The 10,368-nt window shown below is 37.0% G+C and overlaps 1 long non-coding RNA gene across 1 annotated transcript; it reads right to left on the bottom strand.

Annotated features, from left to right (window-relative positions):
• Positions 1-6,164: 6,164 nt before the first annotated feature.
• LOC132607139 (uncharacterized) lies at positions 6,165-9,799 on the bottom strand. The gene is made up of 2 exons (XR_009570207.1): positions 8,034-9,799; positions 6,165-6,373 (listed from the first exon to the last, which is right to left on the bottom strand). It is a non-coding gene; the product is annotated as an uncharacterized LOC132607139 (long non-coding RNA).
• Between the last annotated feature and the right edge of the window lie 569 nt (positions 9,800-10,368).

The raw sequence follows: 10,368 nt of genomic DNA, 5'->3' as shown, positions 1-10,368 counted from the left end.
GAGTGAAAAGTTTTCTTTCTTTCTTCTTTTGGGGTAGATAGCTGTTATCAAGAATTTTCCTCTTGTAAAATAATATTTTGAGGAAATAAAAATATAACACATCGTTTTAAAATACGAGCTTCAAAATGAGTCCAATATTGATATACTTCCGAGCAATTGTTTATGAGGTGAAAATTGTTGATCCTTCCTCCTCTATTTAATTATTCTTGGACTTCTAATTTAATAACTGGTATAATATATTTACTATGATAAATAAATAAAAAACTTGACAAAGTATAATTAATTTAACGAACACAAAAATCCGAAGATAAAATGATGACGAGTCATTGTGATAAAGTAATGCTCGTAATGTTGATAGTAAAGTAGTGAAAATTAGTAATAGTGAAAATAAAGTGTTCAGCTCGTCAATAAATTTAGAAGCCCGAGTAAATAAATTGAAATAAAGGAGGGACAAAATTGGGTGTCAACAGATGCCCCTCTTCGACCGGAGATGATGTAAGAATCTTTGGGCGAAGAAGTTGACGTAGTAGTCAATTTTGTTCCGACCGACAAAATACGGATTTGTAAGGAAATATGGTTTTAGAGAATTGGCGGAAAATATTATGAGGGTAGAAGGAATTATGGTCGAACCTGTGGAGAGAATATTATTTATGGATTTATAATTTTGTAAGGGTTGTGGACAGGTGACGAGAATGGAACATATGCTTATAGCCTCCTAATTATAAATGTGGCGCGCAACATACCTATAAGTAGGACTCTACTAGACACGATGTAAATTCTCAAAAAAAATGCCCCAGTGTTGAGTTATGGAGACACTGGGATATAGACAGGCTTACAAGATTGTGAGAGGAGTTGATTGAGTAGAGTCTTAGCGGTGTATATGAAAGAAATTTTTTGGATAACCTACGTATCACATGTTTGTGGACGTAGGCGGAGTCGAGCTCGAGAGTAGATCCGTGACCTTTGCTTATGAGTTTGATATTCCTCTTCAGCATGTTTGCCCCAGTTCACTGCGTAAGATAAAGTTCTACGTTGTGTTGCGTCTCTGCAGGTTGTACTTTTTGCCAAAACTGAAATTCATGTCAAAATTAGTAATAAAGTCTGGGATAAAGTTGAAAATGCGCAAAAGAATATAAAAATGATAATAAATATGAGTGTGAGGGTGAGGATGAAGCCGTGTGGCTTATAATGAGGTTGTGTGGCCAAATGTTATCTCTGGTTGTCTTCAGGGACTTGAATGAATGTGTGATGCGTATGCCGGGGATGTGATAATATCTCCAGTTGTATTTGGAAATTTTAATGATCGTAATAAGGCCTCCGACTATCTTCCGGGATTCGATGATAAATGATATCTGCGGAATTTAAGGTAAAGTCGTTAAAGTAGGTAAAGTGGATGATAAAGTAAAGTAATAAAGTAGGGAGTAAAGTAAGTGTATAGCCGTTTGGCTTATGCAGGTGAGGCTGTGTGGCCATGTGATGTCTCCGGTTGTTGTCGGGACTTGATGATATGACATCTCCAGTTGTCTTCGGAGATTTGATGAAGATTCCCGTAAAGTCCAGAGTAAAGTCATAAAGTGGATGCTGTCTCCGGTTGTCTTCGGAGGCTCAATGATAATTCCTGTAAAGTTCAGGGTAAAGTCGTTAAAGTTGGTAAAGTTAATGATAAAGTAGAGAGTAAAGTCATAGTGTAGCCGTTTGGCTTATGCATATGAGGCTGTATAGCCGAATGATGCCCCCGGTTGTCTTCGGAGACTTGATGATAATCTCTGCAAAGTTCAGGATAAAGTTGTTACAGTTGGTAAAATAAATGATAAAGTAATTGGTAGAGTAGAGTGATAGTGTAGCCATCTGGCTTATGCATATGAGGTTGTATAGCCGAATGATGCCCCCGGTTGTCTTCGAAGACTTAATGATATTCCCTGCAAAGTTCAGGATAAAGTCGTTAAAGTTGGTAAAGTAAATGATAAAGTAATGGATAAAGTAGGGGGTAAAGTAAGAGTGTAGCCGTTTGGCTTGTGCAGAAGAGGCTGAATAGCCAAATGATGCCTCCGGTTGTTTTCAGAGACTTAATGTTGATTCCTGTAAAGTTCAGAGTAAAGTGGTTAAAGTTGGTAAAATATATGATAAAATAATTGATAAAGTATGGAGTAAAGTGATAGAATAGCCGTTTGGCTGATGATGTTGACGGTATCGTGACAGGTTGAATTAATGACACGTAATCCTGATTTGATTCGTCTTTAACCTACAAAACAGGTATATTTGTTAATGAAGTCATAAAGTTGTTGTGATAAAATAAAATTAAAGATAGAGTTAGAAATAAAGCCGTTTGGCTTTTGAGGCGGGGCCATAATGAGCCAGATGATGCTTTTCGATCGTGATTGATAGACTTGACTGTTGATCTCGCGGTCTTTTAATTCCTGCACTCAAAGAAAAATTCTTAGTTTGGGAGGGGGAAGTTGATTCGTGTTGACTCGAAGCTTGACGTTGTTGGCGCTCCATTCGTCTTGTTTGTTTGGATCTTGTGATCTCCGTTCAAGCCTCGGTAGGTGAACAGTAGTGAAACAATCGAAAGAAAGTGTTTCATTTGAAAGGTATGTATGCGAGTATATGTATAAGGAAAGATATATATGTGAGTATATGTATGTAAGGAAAGATATATATGTAAATATATGTATGTGAGGAAAATATATGTATGTAAGGAAAAATATATATGTAAACATATGTATGTAAGTTGTAAAATATTTCTGCCAACTTCCGAAACAATTGAAAAGTCATTTTTCTATACTATTTCCTGTCTAGTAGCCTTAATATTGTTGATGTCCAACTTTCTCTTGTATAATCTTTCAAAATATGCCCTAGTTTTGATTCAGAAATGTGTACTCAACCTATGTTGTGGTGTGACCGAACCTTATATAGGTTGCCTATGTATCCTGCCAAGGAATCAGGTCAGAACGTAGTTCGTAAGGTTCATAAAAAAATGGTTTGAAATTTTCTCATAAAGGGACCGAACCCGATGTGGATTGCCTACGTATCCCACCAAAGGAATCAGGTCAGCGTAGTTCTGTTATGTAAATGGCTAAATGTTTGTTGGATTTCTAACTAAATACAACTGTCCGTGTGTTGAAAGTCTATGAATCCCGCCGAGGGAATCAAGCCATGCGTAATTCTCCTTGTATAAGGATTTTTGGATTTTCTATTGTAATGCAACCAAACCCTATGTGGGCTGCCTACGTATCCCCCTATGGGAATCAGGTCAGCGTAGTTCGTGCGGGTAAAGGAAAGGTTGCAAACTAGGTTGTCTAACCTAATGTCGTACTTTGATTTCTTCTTGAATTGCTAGCTTTCTGCTTGTGTCATTGTCTATCGGCTATTTCGATTTCTTCCAAATGGAATATTGTCTTGTACTCGAGTTTTCTTTGTTACTCTCTTGAGATGTATGTTGTTTATTCGTTCATTTTATGTCACAATCGTAGAGTTGACAGTTTTGATAAATAAAGTAGAAAATAGATGATTAAGGAAAATCAGAAATGCATTCATAGTTTTTGCAATTCAAGCTTCCATAAGATGAAGCAAAACAAACAAAAATTTTGGGTACGATTCAAGCATCAATTAAAAAAAAACAAGTTCACTACATGTTCATACTACCAAGACTCCCGGCGAATCAGGGACGGAGTACAAGTCCAATTCTTTAGAGTCTCTCCTAGTTTGGCATCTCGTGTGATAGGTGTCTCGGTGTTGTGAGTTGCTGTAGCAGTAATCTTCATGTGCGTTTGCCTTTGGATTGTTCCCAAAAGTTGATGACATGTCCCTTTCCATAACTTCCTTCAAACTTTGGCATCTTCGTGAGCAGGCAAAGGATTGTTGACCACATTGGGCTTAGGTCCAGTGAGCTGGACTACCCCTTCCTTAATCAGGGCTTCGATTTTGTTTTTAAGCCCATAGCAATCTTCAGTGGCGTGCCCAGCAATTCCGGAATGGTATGCACAACGCTTGGAACCATCAAACCATTTTGGGATAGGATCAGGAATTTTTCCTTCAATAGGTTGTATCACGCCTGCCGCTTTCATTCGTTCAAACAATTGAGCCAAGGGTTTAGCGAACTGAGTGTAATTACGGGTGTTTTTTATGTCAGGGTTTGGACGGGCTCTAGGTGTGGCATGTGGTCGATTTTGGTAAGTTGGAGCTTGGACGGGTTGATATGGACGTGGGTTTTGATGTGAAGGTGTTCGGGGTTGGTAGTAGTTTGCTTGGGCGTTGTAGACAGGGTAAGGAGATAGTGGAGCTTGGTAGGGTTCAGTGTAGGGGTAAGGGTAGAAAGGTTGTTGTGGGTGGTTAAAGTATGTAATGGCTTGGCTCGGCTTAAGCCCTTGGACGTTCATGACTGCAGCTACGTCTTCTTTCTTCTTTTTAACCCCGCTGATAGAACTAGATTGAATAGCTTTGTTTATTGCTTGTAAAGCAATAAGATCCTGAATTTTCCCCGATTTGATTCCTTCTTCTAAGGCTTCTCCCATTCGGACAACTTCTGTGAATTTTTGTCCCATCATACCTATCATTTTCTCATAAAATACGCCAGCCTGGCATTCAATGAAGGTAGCAGTCATTTCTCTATCATTCATCGGAGGTTGAACCCTGGCCGTTTCTGACCTCCAGCGTAACGCATACTCGCGGAACGTCTCAGTTGACTTCTTGGTTAACTTAGTCATGTAGACTCTATCTGGCGTGATATCGGTGTTAAAACTGAATCTGTCCATAAAGTCTTGCGCCATGTCACTCCAACCACGCCACTTGTGGACGTCTTGTTGTGTATACCAGGTAAGAGCTTCACCGGATAGGCTTCTTATGAAGAGCTTCATCCTTATGTTCTGGTCTCTTCCTACTCCAACCAGTTTGTCGCAATAAGCCCTTAAGTGTGTATGAGGATCGCCTGTTCCATTGAATGTATCAAATTTCGGAGGTTTGTAGCCTACGGGTAAATCGATGTCAGGCTGAACACAGAGATCCTCGTATTCTACACTCTTAGTTCCCCTAGCAACTTGAAGTTTTCTCATTGCTTCTTTGAGAATGTGAATCTCTTTTAGCAACATATCGTCTGCCCTTGCTTTTGCTTCTTTTTCCATTTCCTCGTATTGATCCACCTCGGGTTAGAACCTGACCGTTACTGGGTTGGTAAAGGCTTGTGTTTCTGCGGCATATACTGGAGGAACATATTGCGCATTTGGAGTGACAAAATGTCCCCCTTGTATATGCTGGGTTGGATAAGTTTGGACGGTGGGAGTGTTTTGGACTGGAGGGGGTGTGTTATAAGTGGAGTTCGCAGGTGGTTGGTTTAGTGGGTTTAGAGGAATAGTTTTAGGTGGTGAATTGGTGGGTAAAGGAACATAGGGAGTGTGAACTAGCGATTGACTTGGTGGGTTGACGGGTGGTGGTTGATTTTGTAGAGGAGTATAGTTAGTGTAAGTGGGTGGTTGACTTTGTGGGGGAGTATAGCCGGATGATGGATTTGGTGGATTTGCGGGGGTGATTGGAAGTAAGTTGTTGTTGGTAGGTGCATTATTTTGTGGAGGAAAATGTTCAGGAACTGGAGATTCGAGTGATGGAAAACGAGGTGGGTTTGGTGCAGTATTTCTAGGTTCAGGGGGTTGACTTTGGAGTGTGATGGATAAATTGGTCAAGTCCTTAACCCGATTTAGTTCTCCACGTAGATTCTCAATTTCTTAAGTCAGGCAGCGATATGTTCATCATGTTGAATAGTAGTTCTGTGTTCAGAAGTCTCGGGGGGATCGCTAGAGATCACGATGTTTTCCAAACCAGTTGAAATAGATGCGGCTGGATCAGACATAATAATTTCTTTTCCTTGAATAGCCCAACTACGTCGCGGTAATGATGATGTCTTTGACCTTATGAGGTAAGGATGGTCAGCCAGCTCGAGTGTCAACACGAATCAACTCTTTGGGAATTAAAAGAAAGATAAAGTGCAAATGATGTCAGTCGTATTAACATATCTAGGTAAAGTCATGATCACGTAAAGTCATAAAGTTAAACAAGTTGTCAAACAAATGTACACGAGTATATCAAACAATACCGCGTCCTAATATGCATGTGACCTCTTTGTTCCAGAGGTAGGCCTAACGTTTGTTTGAAGGGTAAAGTGTGTCATAATACGTCATCCCGTTGCTTTGATTAAACAAATTCTATTTCCCCAAAATAGAGTACAAAAGTAGTGTAATATTTATTACATGTCAAATGAATACAACATAAAGTGTTTCCTAATCTAAGTAAAGTAAATACAATTTCCTATGTCTAAATTTCAGCTCCGTTTTGTGAAGTCCTTGATCTTCGTCATTTGTTGTACTCCAATGCAAATCCATACCTGTCATAGAGACGTTAGTTATTCCCTCTCTCCTAAAGTTTAATTAATTAAAGCAAGTAGTCAATATTTAGGCACTATTATCCTTCAAACATGCACATAAAGTATGCTTAGTGTCACTTGGGGTCGTGAACCCGCTTGGACGTTTGGATAAAGTTGTCTAATGGGTTTAATACACCAAGAGTATTAAACCTCCTAGGTCACGAAATGTATGCTCTTAATAAAGGGTGTTGGTTTAGCTCTATCCTAGGTTGACTAAGAGTGGGTTTACTAGACGCAAGGTTCCCGAGCGGACTACTCGAGTGAGAAGGCTACGCGGTCTCCGTTATTCGGACACCCCGCGCATACGCCAACTCTCCTAAAATTTGGATTCTACGAAGAAATTTGCGGGTGCGCTAAGCACACCTCGCGTATACGTGTGATAGTGTGAGTTTTCCAAAAGTGGAGGAAGTATGAACGGAATGACAATTTATAAAAGCAGTAACACTTAGACAGTTTATATCAAACAAATAATTAATCACACAAACAATTGGTAGCATGTAAAACAGTTTAGGCAAATAAAGTAACTAAGTTAGCACACAAAGCCTAATTAAATCTAAGTCCTTTATGGTTAGAACCTAGGTAAAGTTCCCCAGCAGAGTCGCCAAGCTGTCATACCCCTTTTTAACCCAGGTTAAATTAGAAGTACGACATATTGGGGATTACTATTTTTTGGTTGTGTTTGTTTTAAGGAGTCGCCACCTAATTATTTATGGTGAATTAGGACACCTAAATTTATTAAAGTTATTTTAAAGTTAACTCTGTTTAAGGTCTGCGAAACTTAAGATTCTAGGTAAGGGTTCAATTAGTCTAAAGGAAAGGTATTAGGCACCCTTTAAGACCCATTAACAATGGTTAACCGACCGGACTTGCAATTGATTAGGCTAAGTGTAAATATAGTATTATAAAAAGAAAATAGTTTTATAAATATGACTAAAGTTATAGATAGATATATAGGATTATTGTTTGAAAAACAGGATTTGTAGAAGGTAATAAATTTATATAAAAAAGTATTTCCGATGCCATTTAAAAATATGAGTTATACATGTTATTAAAGCTTTAAATGAAAGTATAATAGTATTGTTTAAAATAATACTTGTAGAGGAGATTCAACAAACGCGAATTTTAAGTAAAGATGATATTGCACGAGTAGTGTGATATAAAAATCTAGACTTGTTTTTTTTTGTAAAATGGGATGTAAAATAAAAGGAGTGAATTTCTTTCTCTTTTTATTAATTCTTACTTAACCATATTCAACTAAAAAAATGTGTAATTGAATAAATCTTGCAAATGTTTATAAAGTCTAATCGGATTCTTATTTTGTATGTTAGTGACGTTTTGGAATTATGAGATAGTAAGAATGAAAAATGATTCCTTTAACCCAAAATATGTAGTCATATTATTTGAAAATCAATTACTCGAATAAATGTTATAGATACTATAAATAGTTTAAAAAATAGAAGTGAATGTAATTTGTGGAATTAACTACCCATTACTAAACTAAAACCCTTAATGTCACTAAGGTTTATCTAAATTAACAAACAAAAATGTTAGTCATACAATACACATTAAATGCACACAAAAATAAAAATAGAGGAGTAGATATAATGTAAATGGGCTCAACCCATTTTCTTGGACTGCTGTGGTCTGTTGACTGTTGGGCTTCGGCCCAACAAATTTCTTCATATATTGCTGCAGACTAGCCGCTACTGTATGAGGGCTGACTCGAGAGAAGTTGTGTTGGGCCTTTAGCCCAACACTGAATGTGGAAGATGATGAATCCGAGAGACTCATATGCGATAGTCATGCATAAAAACGAAAGAAAAAGGATTAGTATGTGTCCAATAGATAAGGTTTAAAGATATGAAATGTAGATTTAAAACAGACCAGTGGATTATGTATGCTAGGTATATTTGAGTATATTCAATGTATATTTTAAATGTACCTTATGCATACACAATTCAGCCACCACACACTACACATAAATAAGGCATCAACCAAAATACCATAACGTTGAGCAAAGATAAGTAGCAACAGATATCAAACATGGCTTTTTGTTAAAAGGATGAAGAACTAAAAGAAGCCGATCCCATTAATTTTTGAGCAGATTGAAACTTATACGAAATAGAATTAAACTCCTAATTCGTACTAAATTCAAACAAATGGAAAACCGAAGAGGAAAAAGGATTAAAATGCTAGGTGTATACAACACTTGAGAACAAATGTCATTTTGATCCTAAACACCTATCTTTGTAAAAAAAAATGAAATCATAAAGGAAGATAACATACCCGACATATGGAACACAATCTTAACAGCATAAGGATTTAAACAAAATTCAATATAAATGTACAAGGACATGTTGAGAGAAACCATAAACAAAGCATGCTTTGTGACAGCCAATAATACGGCTGATGAACATACCAAAGCCTGGATTCATCCAGATTTCAAAAGGTAAGAAGGAAGTGAACAAAAGAAAGAAAGAAAAAATAAATAAATAGAAGTATGCAACATATATATTTTGTGACATGCTATTCAAAATTTACACCATAAAACAACTAGTAAACATAAAAATATTCCATAATACAAACATCCTAAAACATGATTTCTAAAACGCGGTATTTTAACAAAAAAAAAAAAATGAACGGAGCCGGGTCAGATTTACCTTTTGTGGGTGCAGTGAACAAGGGATTTGAGTCTCGATCTACTCTTTTACACCCGAACAAATTCGAAGCTAGAGTTGTGAATCGACTACACTCGTCGCGGCTAAAGTTCACCGGAAAAAGGAAAAATCAAGCTTGGAATATAGTTGGATCTCTGAAAATGTTGAGTAATTTCCGGCTAAAGTTCACCGGAAAGGAGAAATCGATTTTTTTTCTTTGATTCTGTTCACTGAAAATCCCTCTAAAAAAAAACCTGAAAAGTCGCCCTTATTTGAGTCAAAATCCACCTCTTATAGAAAAATATGAGAGAGAGGAGCGTATGAGAGAGGGACGAAGGAGCGGGGGGAAGGGAGGAGTAGAATGGAGCGTGAGAGATGATGATGAAGAGAAAGAGATGTAGTAAAAAAGAGAGCAAACATGTGGAACCCATTAAAGAGAAAAAAAAAAGAAGAAGAAATCAAATGTGGGAAGATGTGTGGAGCATGTGAAAAAAAAAGGTGAAAATGATAGGAAAGGGTGCAAAATAAAATAAAATGTAGAAAAAAGAGGAAGAGAGAGTGCGGCTCAAGATGATGAAAGAGGAGTGGAAAGTTTTCTTTCTTTCTTCTTTTGGGGTAGATAGCTGTTATCAAGAATTTTCCTCTTGTAAAATAATATTTTGAGGAAATAAAAATATAACACATCGTTTTAAAATACGAGCTTCAAAATGAGTCCAATATTGATATACTTCCGAGCAATTGTTTATGAGGTGAAAATTGTTGATCCTTCCTCCTCTATTTAATTATTCTTGGACTTCTAATTTAATAACTGGTATAATATATTTACTATGATAAATAAATAAAAAACTTGACAAAGTATAATTAATTTAACGAACACAAAAATCCGAAGATAAAATGATGACAAGTCATTGTGATAAAGTAATGCTCGTAATGTTGATAGTAAAGTAGTGAAAATTAGTAATAGTGAAAATAAAGTGTTCAGCTCGTCAATAAATTTAGAAGCCCGAGTAAATAAATTGAAATAAAGGAGGGACAAAATTGGGTGTCAACACCTGTTTGATCTCGGTTAGGTGGTTAATAACATCTATAGGTTCATGTATTAGTTTGGTTTTAACTTAATCTTTTCCCGTTCGATTCTGTAGTCGTTCTGCTTTATGTACGTTTGGAAGATTAGTCACGTGGGTTTTAAAACTCGTTTGTACATTTTGATTAAGTTATAAGTCAGTTTTAGGTCGGCAACCTGTTGGTTATGCAGATTTGTATCAGTGTTCTGAATCGTCTTGTCGAGTTGTGATTTCT

This window comes from Lycium barbarum, chromosome 8, assembly GCF_019175385.1.
Source record: "Lycium barbarum isolate Lr01 chromosome 8, ASM1917538v2, whole genome shotgun sequence".
Lineage (NCBI taxonomy): Eukaryota > Viridiplantae > Streptophyta > Magnoliopsida > Solanales > Solanaceae > Lycium > Lycium barbarum.
This window is presented reverse-complemented; position numbering and strand designations above follow the sequence as displayed.